The sequence below is a fragment of the Galeopterus variegatus genome, unplaced genomic scaffold (genome assembly GCF_000696425.1).
Source record: "Galeopterus variegatus unplaced genomic scaffold, G_variegatus-3.0.2 Scaffold427, whole genome shotgun sequence".
In the NCBI taxonomy this organism is placed as follows: domain Eukaryota; kingdom Metazoa; phylum Chordata; class Mammalia; order Dermoptera; family Cynocephalidae; genus Galeopterus; species Galeopterus variegatus.
Window position 1 is genome coordinate 89,757 of NW_007726538.1, and position 14,819 is coordinate 104,575.

Here is a 14,819-nt window from a genome sequence, read left to right on the forward strand (position 1 = left end):
AGGTCAGTATTGACATACTGGAGACTGGATAGTCTTCACTGGAAATGGCAAAGGAGAAGTAGAACAGAGAAAGAAGAGTCGATTCTTACGAGGCGAGACAGGGAAAGGCTTTCTGAAAGGATGGAAAATGTAAACAGAGATCTAAGTGACAAGAAGGAGTCAGCTATGACCAGGCAGAGGAAGAGCATTTCAGACAGCGAGAACAAACAGAACAGAACGTGGCTTGGTCTGGCTTCCTAGAACCGAGGCTAGCTCAGGAGGCTCTGTACAAAAATTGGCAAGGATACAAGCACCTGGTGTCAACAAATTTGGGGAGAGCAACTTCAACCTGAACCTCAGGATTATGCCTGGTAACTCCAGTGAGTGCTAGTCTACAAAGAGGGATGCAGTTCTGAGTCAAGTCCAAGGTTTGCACTAAGCTGGACTCTACCACTAACCCAGGCCCCTGGATGATGGGCAGCAAGACCACAGAGGAGGGAGGTGCTGACCTGAATCTCAGGGCAAAGCAAAGCTCCCAGGTCTCACTCAAGTCCTCTGGTGACACAAGCCGATTCGGGAGCTTGAGTGTGACCGGCATTCTTCCAGGTGGAGACTGCAAGGCAGTTGGCATCATCCCCTCCCCCAGAGGGGGCTGCAGGACCAGACCCAGCATGCTGAGGACACGACAACCTGTCTGGGGACATGCTCTCCAGCTCGTTTGCTTTTTGAAGCTCAATGAGGGAGTCCTGAACAGATCTTTCCCCAGGCATCCCTTTGAGTCTTTGAGTGGTTTGAAGCTTCTGAGGTGCCCAGTTAAGCTGGGTATGGCTTCTTCAAATACGGGCTCCCTGTGAACTTCATCCAGAAAATTCTACCACATCCTGTTTCCTGGAAGGCCCCTCTGACTAGGCTCCTAGTTAGTGTCCTTAGACTGGCCTCAGATTCAGCTCTGTTCCCGAGGCCTTACCTGCCCCAACCAGGCCCTACCTGACCTCAGCCTTATCACGTCCAAGTGACTTCCTTTCTTCCCTGCACTAACAGCAGGAGCTCTAGATTCCAACTGCCAGCACTTCATCTCTTCAATCCATGCAACCTTGGGCAAATCCCTGAAAGCCTCAGTGCACACATCTAAGAAAGAGGCTGATTGTAACATCTGTTTCATAGGTTCATTATGAATTGAGTTAATGTGTACGAAGTGCTTGGTACAGTATCTGGCACAGAACATGCTTAGCGACAACAGTGTGGGCTGTTGCTATGAGGCTGCCCACCTATTCCCCATTTGGCCCACCTCAGATGGCACCTCCGCCTCCCTCATCCTGCCCTGAGCGAGAATTTGACCCACGTTGTACCTCACTGGCCACTGACTGGTTCTCTGCTGCCACCTAATGGGCCTTGGCGCCCTTGCACCCTGGGCCTGCCTCAAGAAGGGGCTGGAGATGCCTTGGGGCTTAGAACCTTCTTCGGTGCTCTCCACGAGATTATGAGCTTTTGCTCTCTCATGCACAAACCCCAAAGTCATTGCTATAAGTGAGGGTGATGCTGCTGCCTTTTTCTAGGAGAAGCTAAATAAACAGAACTGGCTCTTCAGAAACCAGAGAAGGCAAGCAGACTGTAGTGACTGAGGCGGGCTGCAGACAGTCCTCTCCCTACACCTCTTGGGACTTGAATCCCGGTTCCCATCACTACCTGTGTGCACAGAAGCTGGCTCCAGTGTGAGAACATGGCCCAGTTTCCAAGGCTACTCAGGTGAGCAGAGAAGAGCGCCAAAAATCACAAATGTGTTAAATCCCATAGCCGCTTGTGATCCATCACTATCAAGAAGGACAGGATTGAAGGACTGGATTAGAATGACCTTTGGGTTAGAAAGATATTGAAAGGTGAACCTCAATCTTTGCTATGATATCAGATAATGCCAGAGCCACCCCAGACCCTCGTACAGAGCACAGCAGGGGTGTTGGTTTTACTTGGGGGCAGAAGGCACAGGAAAGGTTTGAGAGGGAGATGGGCTTTGTTTGACGAGAGGGAGATGGGCTTTGATTGAGTCTGGAAAGGTAAGTAAGGGTTCACCAGGCATAAGATGGGGGTCGTTCCAGGTGGAGGAAATGTAGGTATTCACCAGTCACAACTTGGGATGAGGATGGGAAGGTGACATCCAGGTGGAGGGAGGGCTCAGAGGCATGGAATGGCTTGGTGGGCTTGGAGAACTTCCAGTAGTTCTGTATGAATGGAGCTCAAAGTACAGGACAGGGAGCGGCCAACATGAGGCCAAAGTCCTGAACCTCAAAGGACCTAGAAACCACGCTGAGGCTTTTGGACTGATTTTGCAGTCTGTGTTGAGTCACAGAAAGATTTTAAGTGGGGAAAAAAGTGGGCCACACTTGGAGTCACTCTGCTTTCCAGTGTCATGAAGATATCCACCTCCAGGTGGCCATGAGGATGGCCCAAGTCATTGTGTAATTGTAAACATTTTGTAAACTGGAGATCACATTGTGAGGTCTAGAAGCAGTAGCATGTCCTTGAATGGCAGGGCGTTAGATTGGTGACATGAAGGGAAGAACAGGAGAGAGCCTGGCCTTTTGATTCTAATTCTGATTTGAATGCTGGCTCCAGCATTGACTGGTTGTGTGTTCTTGGGTGTGCAAGACTGTCAGCATCAGTCTCTTCACCTGCAAAATGGGAACACAATATCTCTCACTCGGGGAGGACAGTAGGTGAAGCCTAGTGTGTCTAGCACGGAGTCAGCTCTTGTACCAGTCCAGGCTCTTTGGTTGAAACGACAGAAACTCGACTCTGACTATCTAAGGAAATTAGTAGGAGGTTACAAAGGTGTCCCACAGAACTAAAGACAAGTCTGAGCAAACCAGGACTTCAGAAGAAAGAATGAAGTAGTTCTGTGCATACAGGTGGCAAGAATTAATGGATGACCCTTCAGGTTGCTGCCATCAGAATGAAATCAGCTCCAATCATGTTCATCTTTGTCTTGTACAAGATTCAGATTCCCTGTTTGGCTAACTTGGGTCTCATGCCTAATCCTTGCCCAGGTAGGAAATGGCCTGGGGGTAGAGGCTAGTGCAACAGGGAAGGAGAAATTCCCCAGGAGGAATCTAGGTTGCTGTTACCAGAATAGGGAGGAGATGCAAGAGAGACAAAGACAGAGCTGCCCTCTGCAACATTTGGCAAATGGTGACCGTCACAGCTGTACTGGGTTCATCATGCTCGAACTGAAGACTGAGAAGTCTTCCTTGTCTTTGCTGTTTCCTAATAAGCGCAGTGAGAGGAACAGGGTTGTACATCCGGACATCCTGTGGAGACTATGGAAGGCAGCCAGGAGCTCCCTGTTCATACGCCCATCCTGCTACTTACTGCAGGACAGTGACATTAGCTGTTCCTGTCTGATGATTCCTCAGTTCCAGGAGGGTAGGGATTACATGTCTCTGTATCTCCACTGCCCAGCACAGAGTGTGGCACATGGTAGAACCTCAACGAACTAAATTGTTGCTCTGATATCATCACCAGTGGCCTTTTAAGAAGAAGCACTACTACGGAAAACAGAATGATATCTCAAAACTGAGGACAACAACTGTCTGCTTCAGTGTATCTTCTCTGTTTTGAATATTGAAAGAAATCCCCCTTTCCCTATGATCACCCAAAGTATATCTTTCTTGACAGGTATTGCTCTGAAGACCTGGTGGAGGTTTAATAATGGGAAAGGGTTTAACGAGTACTCACAGCCCTGCAGCAGCTCCTACCAAGCACAGTGTTCAGAGGAGAGAAGGGCTTCTGAGTGCAGCCCTGAGGGTTACTGGGTCCCAGCACCACCCAGGGGGACAGCCATTATCTCCAAGCCTCCTTCATCCCCTTTAATGGGGTTAAGAAAGTTTGTGCAAATAAAAAAATTTTAAGTATTAGGCTGCCGACCTCCCTATGTCTCTGGAAGCACTTCTGCCAGTCTTCCCTTCCTAGTGATCAAACCTACAATCCCATGAGGCCTTGTTTCTAAAGGTCAACATTTTGAGATTCCAGTTGTTTTTGTATTTAGGAAGAGTGGCCAATTATAACAGGCCTTTGCCTCTGTTTCTGAAAAAGAGAGGCATTTAGCTCTTCCATAAACCCTGCTCAGTTTGGCCTTTCTGCTGATACCCTAAAATACCTGGAAATAACCCAGACTTTAAACAGAAGAAAACATTAACTATCTCTAGGCCAAAAGAAAGAAAGAAAGAAAGAAAAGTTTCTGTACATGGAAAGAACAAACCAACCCTTTTACAGATTCCTTTCTCCTGCTGTGTGGAGTAAGGCGATTTCCTCCATCCAGGTTGAGAACTTGCAATTTCAAGAGTAATGTTGGGGGAAAAGGAAAGAGGAAGAGGTAGAAATTTAAATTGCCCAAGGTCAGAGTCATGCTATATAATTTCTTCCTGACCATATCTGTGGGGAAAAATATGTTAGCTTAGTCAGACTTTTTAAGAGTTAAAGAACTCAACCCCAGTGTTTTGTTTTGTTTTTAAAAGAATGTTCCCTATAGCACTTTTATTTGTTATGTTAAAAATAATCTGGTCAACTTGGCTTATCCTCTGAGATCCCAGCTATGGGCTTTCTTAGAAATATAGTCATGGGTTGGATAAATGCATCACCTCTGTTGTTCTGCTGGTAAATAAGCTGAAACATAAAGAGGCTGACTGTGTGAGTCAGATTACCTGGTTGCCTTATCTTTCTGTTTCTTTCCTGAGTTACCCCGAGCTTATTTAATTGGTCCGGCCTGGTGTTGGCTTATCAATTAATTAAGGAAAGTTTCATGGGCCCAAGCTTGATGTCTACTCTTAAAAAGGCAGTGGTGGCCCCAAGACCAATGTGGGAGATCCCCAATGGGAGGTTCCTTTGGAGGACCAGCATCAGGGCTGCTGGCTTTGGGGATTAGGATTGGGTTTGATCAAGAGGACTTGCAGATTTCCTTTTGCCAATAACTGTGCCTACAGGTTTGTGCCAGCCCTTTGGGGATCAAAAGGAGGCATCTCAGCCAGAATCTCAAAAGGACATGCCTGAGAGTAGGTAAGTGACTATGGTGGGACCGATGACTCACATCAGGTTTGTATGTTCCTTGTTGTTTCTTTGTATTTTTCTGGAGGTCTCCCTGGTGTTCAGTAAAGTCTCTGCAATATTTTAGCCAGTACCAGCTCTACTGTGAGGAACCAAAGAGTTTCAATGAGGCGTCAGAACATCCCTGGAGTCAGTGGATGGCAACAGCAGACAGTAAAGTGGGAAAACTCTGGGTGGAAGGAAGGACCCACAGGAGAGGCGGGAACTCGGGGATCCACCGGTTCTCTCTGCCCAGAGTTTCCTTCCACGTCTCAANTTTGTCTTGTACAAGATTCAGATTCCCTGTTTGGCTAACTTGGGTCTCATGCCTAATCCTTGCCCAGGTAGGAAATGGCCTGGGGGTAGAGGCTAGTGCAACAGGGAAGGAGAAATTCCCCAGGAGGAATCTAGGTTGCTGTTACCAGAATAGGGAGGAGATGCAAGAGAGACAAAGACAGAGCTGCCCTCTGCAACATTTGGCAAATGGTGACCGTCACAGCTGTACTGGGTTCATCATGCTCGAACTGAAGACTGAGAAGTCTTCCTTGTCTTTGCTGTTTCCTAATAAGCGCAGTGAGAGGAACAGGGTTGTACATCCGGACATCCTGTGGAGACTATGGAAGGCAGCCAGGAGCTCCCTGTTCATACGCCCATCCTGCTACTTACTGCAGGACAGTGACATTAGCTGTTCCTGTCTGATGATTCCTCAGTTCCAGGAGGGTAGGGATTACATGTCTCTGTATCTCCACTGCCCAGCACAGAGTGTGGCACATGGTAGAACCTCAACGAACTAAATTGTTGCTCTGATATCATCACCAGTGGCCTTTTAAGAAGAAGCACTACTACGGAAAACAGAATGATATCTCAATCTCTGTATCTCCACTGCCCAGCACAGAGTGTGGCACATGGTAGAACCTCAACGAAGTAAATTGTTGCTCAGATATCATCACCAGTGGCCTTTTAAGAAGAAGCACTACTACGGAAAACAGAATGATATCTCAAAACTGAGGACAACAACTGTCTGCTTCAGTGTATCTTCTCTGTTTTGAATATTGAAAGAAATCCCCCTTTCCCTATGATCACCCAAAGTATATCTTTCTTGACAGGTATTGCTCTGAAGACCTGGTGGAGGTTTAATAATGGGAAAGGGTTTAACGAGTACTCACAGCCCTGCAGCAGCTCCTACCAAGCACAGTGTTCAGAGGAGAGAAGGGCTTCTGAGTGCAGCCCTGAGGGTTACTGGGTCCCAGCACCACCCAGGGGGACAGCCATTATCTCCAAGCCTCCTTCATCCCCTTTAATGGGGTTAAGAAAGTTTGTGCAAATAAAAAAATTTTAAGTATTAGGCTGCCGACCTCCCTATGTCTCTGGAAGCACTTCTGCCAGTCTTCCCTTCCTAGTGATCAAACCTACAATCCCATGAGGCCTTGTTTCTAAGGGTCAACATTTTGAGATTCCAGTTGTTTTTGTATTTAGGAAGAGTGGCCAATTATAACAGGCCTTTGCCTCTGTTTCTGAAAAAGAGAGGCATTTAGCTCTTCCATAAACCCTGCTCAGTTTGGCCTTTCTGCTGATACCCTAAAATACCTGGAAATAACCCAGACTTTAAACAGAAGAAAACATTAACTATCTCTAGGCCAAAAGAAAGAAAGAAAGAAAGAAAAGTTTCTGTACATGGAAAGAACAAACCAACCCTTTTACAGATTCCTTTCTCCTGCTGTGTGGAGTAAGGCGATTTCCTCCATCCAGGTTGAGAACTTGCAATTTCAAGAGTAATGTTGGGGGAAAAGGAAAGAGGAAGAGGTAGAAATTTAAATTGCCCAAGGTCAGAGTCATGCTATATAATTTCTTCCTGACCATATCTGTGGGGAAAAATATGTTAGCTTAGTCAGACTTTTTAAGAGTTAAAGAACTCAACCCCAGTGTTTTGTTTTGTTTTTAAAAGAATGTTCCCTATAGCACTTTTATTTGTTATGTTAAAAATAATCTGGTCAACTTGGCTTATCCTCTGAGATCCCAGCTATGGGCTTTCTTAGAAATATAGTCATGGGTTGGATAAATGCATCACCTCTGTTGTTCTGCTGGTAAATAAGCTGAAACATAAAGAGGCTGACTGTGTGAGTCAGATTACCTGGTTGCCTTATCTTTCTGTTTCTTTCCTGAGTTACCCCGAGCTTATTTAATTGGTCCGGCCTGGTGTTGGCTTATCAATTAATTAAGGAAAGTTTCATGGGCCCAAGCTTGATGTCTACTCTTAAAAAGGCAGTGGTGGCCCCAAGACCAATGTGGGAGATCCCCAATGGGAGGTTCCTTTGGAGGACCAGCATCAGGGCTGCTGGCTTTGGGGATTAGGATTGGGTTTGATCAAGAGGACTTGCAGATTTCCTTTTGCCAATAACTGTGCCTACAGGTTTGTGCCAGCCCTTTGGGGATCAAAAGGAGGCATCTCAGCCAGAATCTCAAAAGGACATGCCTGAGAGTAGGTAAGTGACTATGGTGGGACCGATGACTCACATCAGGTTTGTATGTTCCTTGTTGTTTCTTTGTATTTTTCTGGAGGTCTCCCTGGTGTTCAGTAAAGTCTCTGCAATATTTTAGCCAGTACCAGCTCTACTGTGAGGAACCAAAGAGTTTCAATGAGGCGTCAGAACATCCCTGGAGTCAGTGGATGGCAACAGCAGACAGTAAAGTGGGAAAACTCTGGGTGGAAGGAAGGACCCACAGGAGAGGCGAAGTCAGTGGATGGCAACAGCAGAAAGTAAAGTGGGAAAACTCTGGGTGGAAGGAAGGACCCACAGGAGAGGCGGGAACTCGGGGATCCACCGTTTCTGTCTGCCCAGAGTTTCCTTCCACGTCTCAGCTTCAGGAGTTCTGCTTTTTCCAGAGTACATTATTGATCCAATAAGATTGGAAAACACCGACCTAATAAAGTGAAACAGATTTCTTCAGTGAACTCTTCTAACATCCTTAATACTCTTAATATAGATCCTTTCTGCACATTATGAATCTTCAAGAGAGGACCATCAGCAGCAGATTTTCTCAAGCCATTTTCTCATGAAGGATGACCTTGCTGGCCTCGGTGCTCCAAGAAGCACCCTTTGGGCCACACCACCATGAAGAGTCATTATAGGTCCTACTTCTTGTGTGGCTGGCCTGTTCCTTCAAGTATTTAACAAAGAGCCTAAAATGTAGTCCCTTTCCACCAGGAATTCAGTCCATAAATGTATACTAAATGTCTGTATTCTTACTGGGTGCCAGAAACTGAAGACAGTAACTATAACCATGGGTTATTTCATTTCCTCCTTGAGTCCCCACAGCAGCCCTCTCAAGTGGGTGTTCTTATCACCCCCACTTTACAGAGGAAGAGACTGTGTGAGGCTAGTGAAGGTTAGATAATCGCTCAAGGCAAATAGCCAAACTCCCGTTCTTAAACATGGTGCCTCCCCTAGGGGGACACTTCCCAAGAACTAAACACATGCCAAGTAACCATGTTTCAAGACTGGTTACTCTTCCCCAGGGTCAGTTATTTATTTAGCAACATTTGTTCCAGACACCCTTCACGTCAATTATTCCCTAATCCTCTCAAGGATGGAGACTGTGTCTCATTCACCTCCGCCTTATCAGTTGCTGGCACATAGTAAGGGCTCAACAGATAATTCTTGAATGAATGAATAAAATAATAAATGAGTGAAGAAATGAATTTACAAATGGTCCTGACGACAAGTAATACCTAACAGAGACAGTGCCCAAATTCTTTCACCTAGTCCATAAACATTTGTTCTCACCTCCGCCTTATCAGTTGCTGGCACATAGTAAGGGCTCAACAGATAATTCCTGAATGAATGAATAAAATAATAAATGAGTGAAGAAATGAATTTACAAATGGTCCTGATGACAAGTAATACCTAACAGAGACAGTGCCCAAATTCTTTCACCTAGTCCATAAACATTTGTTGAGTACCTATGATATGTCAAGGACTAAATTCATCAGTCACAAAACATTTTGAGTTGCTTTTGCCGTTTCTGAACCTCTAATGTTCTGTGTCACGGGAGAACATGTTTTCTAAAGTATGCTGTCCTCAGACAATACACGGACAAACTTAGGCATAAATCCCTTTCCTGTTTGAATTCCTCTATAGTAAAAATCATATTGGTTGCTTAGCGAGGGAGGTACTGGGTTGGTGGTTAAAGATTGGAAAGGTAACTCTTCAAGTTAAAGAATTGCAAGAACCCACCAACACTTGAAGGCTGGGAAACATAGAAGGCATCTAATAATGTGTGTTGAATGAATGCAGACAGAAGGGCAAGAATGAGGCCTGTTCTGGACCTCAGAGACAAGAGAGGGAACATCACCCTCTTAGTAGTTTGTCAAGGTTACTACCTACTGGACACCCTGCCTAGGCCCATGGTGTGGCCATTTGGCACTCTTCAGGAGGCACGGACTGAAATGTGAAGTGTTAACAATGGAACTCACCTCATCCCAGAGGTAATATGAATATAGTAGTAAAATAGAAGCCAGGAGTTTAAGACCTATCTCTGCAATCTATGAGCCATGTGACTCTGCATAATTACCTAACCTTTCTGAGCTTCAGTTTCCTCAACTGTGAAATGGGGATAGTAATTTTTTATTTAGCATTACTCTTATTTGTTTAGGTCCTTCCAGGTTGTGAAGAAGAGAGGTACACAAGTGGTCCCAGATGAGGTTAGGAGACCTGGGGCAAGCCGCATCTTCATTAAGGAGATGACTGCAGCTGTAGGGACTCTTCATGGAAGGGTGCCCAATACTCCTGATACTTCATGTTACCTTCTTATTACTCTTACACAGGTAAAGGATCTGATTGGACTGGTTTGTCACTATCTGGAACAAAGTACCCTCTTTGGGCAATGTTTTTGCACCAAGCCACCCCATGTCCATAGCTCTCTTTTGCTCAGGAATGGCTCCCTGGTCCTGCCAGTTGGAGTCATGGTCCTAGAGGAATAGCAAAGTCATCTGGACAGAATAGCCTAAGGCCATTTTGGCTTTGAAGCTTTGAAGGTATGTTAATTGTCTAGGGCTACTGTAACAAAGTAACACAAAGTGGGTGGCTAAAACACGTCTATTTTCTCACAGTTCTGGAGGCCAGAAGTCCAAAATCAAAGTGTCAGCAAGGCTATGCTCCCTCTGAAGTCTGTATAGGGGTATAGGAGCAGGAAGGGGGTGACCCCTTTTCTCCCCATCATAAGGGGTCATGGCCAACATCCCTATAACAAAAGACAGGTTAAGGAGAGAAAAGCATAACAAATTTGTGCATGGGAGTCATACAAATATGAAAACTCAAAGACAGGGCCAGATGGCTGAAGTTTTGATGCCATCCTGAAGTTACAGAAAGAATAGGGGCTTAGAGCCTGGCAAGACAGGTTATGAAGGGGAGAGAAGGAAAGGCATGGGGCAGAGGCGGTCTTGTTAGGCAGATAACACCTCAAGAGGAGCAGCTCTCAGAGAATAGATGGTGGCCCACGGCAACAGTCCCTCTGTCAGACCTTCAGAAGACTTAGACTGTCAATTTGTCTTTCCTAGATCTGAACAAGGGGCACCCCCGAGAAAGCCTATCTGCATCTGCTGCTTACTTCACTTTATTTCCTCTACAGATGCAAATCTCCCTCACAAATGAGCAGTTTTTCAGGGCTACTTGTTTTTTCAGGCCCTTTGAATAGCCATCTCAAAGTACTCAACTATATTTTGGGGTGAAATATTTTTGGTTTCTTTTAGGAGAGCTCTACCTTGCCTCTTCTAGCTTCTGGTATTTGCTGGCAGTCCTGGGTGTTTTTTGGCTTGTAGATTCATCACTCCGGTTTCCGCCTCCACCAGCACATGGCTGTCTTCTCGTGTGCTCTTCTGGGTGTCTCTGTCTTCACGTGTTGTACTCTCACTGCGTGTCTGTGTCTTCTTATAAGGACACCAGTCATATCAGGTCAAAGGCCCACTGGACTCAAATAGGACCTCATCTTAATGAATTACATCTACAACCACCCAATTTCCAAATATAAAACATAGAAGTTATTGGGCCAATACGACTAATACAACTGGGGAAACACATAGGTCAGGTCACCGTGGGAAATGCGCTCTGAAGAGGGCCCACAGAGCTAGCATTTCATAATCACGAGAAGGGGGAGAATCAAAGGAGAAAGAGAGGACAGCCCTGCCCAATTACTTCATTAAGTTTTCTATAGGTTGTACATGACATATAGATTTGAGATTGTTAATTAGGTAACATCCTACATAGAGGGATCTGGGGTTATAAGTCGCATTCTAGGTTATCGTATGGCTTTTTTGGTACCAGCCTGGCTGCTTTTAAGTAAAAATGGTCCTATGATAGCTTTCTCCCAGGACAGGAGAATGTGACTACTGACTTACCCCAGATCTCCCAAGGCACTCTAATTTAGCTGACCTGGTCTGAGCACATTTTTTTGTTATGTACATACAGCGCCTACCATCATGTCCCACAAAATAAAATTGCCTTTCCATAGTTCAGTGGTTTTCAAAGTGTCGTCCTCTACAAGCAGCAGCAACAGGCCCTGCGCACTGGTTAGAAAAACACATTCTCAGGCCCCACCCAGACCTACTGAATCAGAAACTCTGGGGATGCAGCCCAGCCATCTGCATTTTTTTTTTGTCTTTTTTACTGACCAGTAACGGGATCGCAACCCTCGGTGTTGCGCTCATACCGGGGACCGGCAACGGGATCGCAACCCTCGGTGTTGTGCCCACACCAGGCTCAGCCAGTGAGCGGAACCAGTCTCCACATGGGATCTGAACCCTCGGCGGAAGTGCCGCCGTGCTCCCAAGCGGCGCACTCTCCAGTGCGCCACCGGGCTGGCCCAGCCAGCCATCTGCATTTTAATAAGCCCTGCAGGCAATTCCCACACAAGCTAAAAGTCAGTCATCACCAGCTTTATTCAGGCTTTGTCCTGGACAGGAGTGCAACGGATGGAGAGAAACCCCTGAAGAGCTGTTCGCACCTGGTGAGCTCACCCACTTCTCAGCAAAGCCACCTGAAAGGCCCCGTGCCCTGTACTCCATTCCCCAGTCTCCATGGGGTCCAAATAGCCACCGGCTCATCGCCTCGGTGTTGCTGCTTCCTGTGGCCCAGGCCTCCCTCACGTGGCTTCTGTTGCTTTTTTCTTTCCTCCAGTCTAGAGTGACACGGCCTTCCTGACATCTATACTTGGCTTCTGGCTGGATGAGATGCCATTTCCTGGGCTTTTGTCCTCATCGAAGACCTTTCTGAGCAGGTTGGACCGTCCCCTTTCTCCTCACCCCACCCAGGAGAGTTTCAGGTCCCAAGCCCAAGCAGAAGCCCACCTCATCCAGCCTTGGCCAAGTCACTGTGCCCCCGCTCTCACCCTGTTTCTTTTCTTTGAGCGAGCAATGTCCTTGGCCCAAAGACTCTGGGCCACATTTCCTTTCCCTCTTGTAGCCACAAACAATCTAAAAAAGCACATGATTTAAGGATTTTTTTTTTTTTTTGGTGTTTTGCTGCAGGAATGTAAAATTTTTTCTTCACTTATTCCTCGCCTAATGTCCTTCCTTTCTTTATGCAGATCTGCATACCTTATCTCGATCATTTCTTTCTCCCCGAAGAACGTCTTTTAACATTTCTTGTAAGGCAGGCCTACGGGGGACAAATTCCTTCAATTTTTGTTTGTCTGAGAAAGTCTTTATTCCTCCTTCACTTTTGAAGGATAATCTCACAGTTTACAGAATGGTGGGTTTTTTCTCTCAACACTTTAAACATTTCACCCCATTCTCTTCTTAATTGTATGGTTTCCGAAGAGAAGTCAGATGTAATCCCTGTCTTTGCTCCTTTATGTGGCAAGGTGTTCCCCACCTCCACCCCTCAGCTTCTTTCAAGATTTTTTTCTTTATCTTTGATTTTCTGCACTTTGAATATAATATGCCCAGGTCTGGGGGTTTTAGCACTTACCCTGCTTTGTGTTCTCTGAGCTTCCTGGATCTATGGTTTGGTGTCTGACTTTAACTTGAGGAAATTCTCAGTCATTACTATTTTAAATATTTCTTCTATTTGTTCCCTCTTTCCTTTCCTTCTGGTATTCCCATGACATGTACATTATGCCTTTTGTAGTGGCCCCACAGTTCCTCAATATTCTGTTCTGTGTTGATATATCCTCAAGTTCAGAGATTCTTTCCTCAGCCATGTCCATCAAAGGCGTTTTCTATTTCTTTTACAGCGTTTTTGATCTCTAGTATTTCTTTTTGATCCTTTCCTAGAATTTCCATCTCTCTGTGTACAGTGCTCATCTGTTCTTGCTTGTGGCATCCTTTTCCCATCAGAGCCCTTAGCATATTAATCACAGTTGTTTTACATTCCTGGTCTGGTAATTCCAACATTCTTGCCATATCTGGATTTAGTTCTGTGGTTGCTGTGTCTCTTCCAACTCTTCTGCCTTTCGGTATGCCTTGTCATTTGTTGTTGAAAGGCAGACATGATCTACTGAGTAAAAGGAACTGTGACAAATAGGCCTTTAGTGTTGTGACGGTAAGGCATGGGGGAGGGGAAACGTTTTGCATAGTCCTACAATGAGGTCTCAGTGTGTCTGGGCCTCTGGGCTGTGAACTTCACAAGTGCTTCTCGGTCCTTCCCCTCCCCCCGACTTCATGTAGGACAAGATGATAAAAGGAGCTGGAGTTGGATATTTCCCTTCTCCCAGGTCACTTAGGCTCTGATAAAACACCAATAGGTTAAACTCCGGTAAAATAGTTTTCTTGAGGGCAGACCTTGTTAAAAGGAACAGAATGCTCTAGCATATTTTAAAATAGTTTCTTTTCCCTTCCTCCTCCAAAAGCATAGGGGAATTTTCCCCAGTCTTTACTGTGAGAACCTGATAGAGCTCCTGGAGGTAAAACTTGAAAAATTGTGTGAACCCTCCTATGGGCCCCCCTGGCATTTTTGACTCTCGGATTTTTCAACACTGAGTTTCCAGCAACTTATCGATTACAGTTCAGGTTTTTCCTACCCTGGCACTGGTTCCCACAGATATTTCTGTTTGTGGGTTATTGCTCCAGTAAGCTGTGATTCCCTGTATTCATCTGTTTTTCTCTCCAATTTGGGGGGCAGCAGTTTGCCTCGTAACTCACTTCTCTGACAGATCTAGGAAGAGTTGTTGATTTTTCATTTTGTCGAGCTTTTAACTTGTTGTTAGGATGAAGGGACATCTTCCAAGCTCTTTACATGCCGGACTGAAAACTGGAAGTCTCCCCTTCACTTGTCAAGGAGGATAATACTCTTTGATTCAATCATACAACGGCACAGCAATTGAACAGGGCCTGGTGTGCCAGCTTATACCAGTCTGTGGTTACTGCTGTGAGCCTTCCACCAGCCCTGCTGGCCCACTGCCAATCACTATTTCTGTTTGTGGGTTATTGCTCCAGTAAGCTGTGATTCCCAGTATTCATCTGTTTTTCTCTCCAATTTGGGGGGCAGCAGTTTGCCTCGTAACTCACTTCTCTGACAGATCTAGGAAGAGTTGTTGATTTTTCATTTTGTCGAGCTTTTAACTTGTTGTTAGGATGAAGGGACATCTTCCAAGCTCTTTACATGCCGGACTGAAAACTGGAAGTCTCCCCTTCACTTGTCAAGGAGGATAATACTCTTTGATTCAATCATACAACGGCACAGCAATTGAACAGGGCCTGGTGTGCCAGCTAATACCAGTCTGTGGTTACTGCTGTGAGCCTTCCACCAGCCCTGCTGGCCCACTGCCAATCA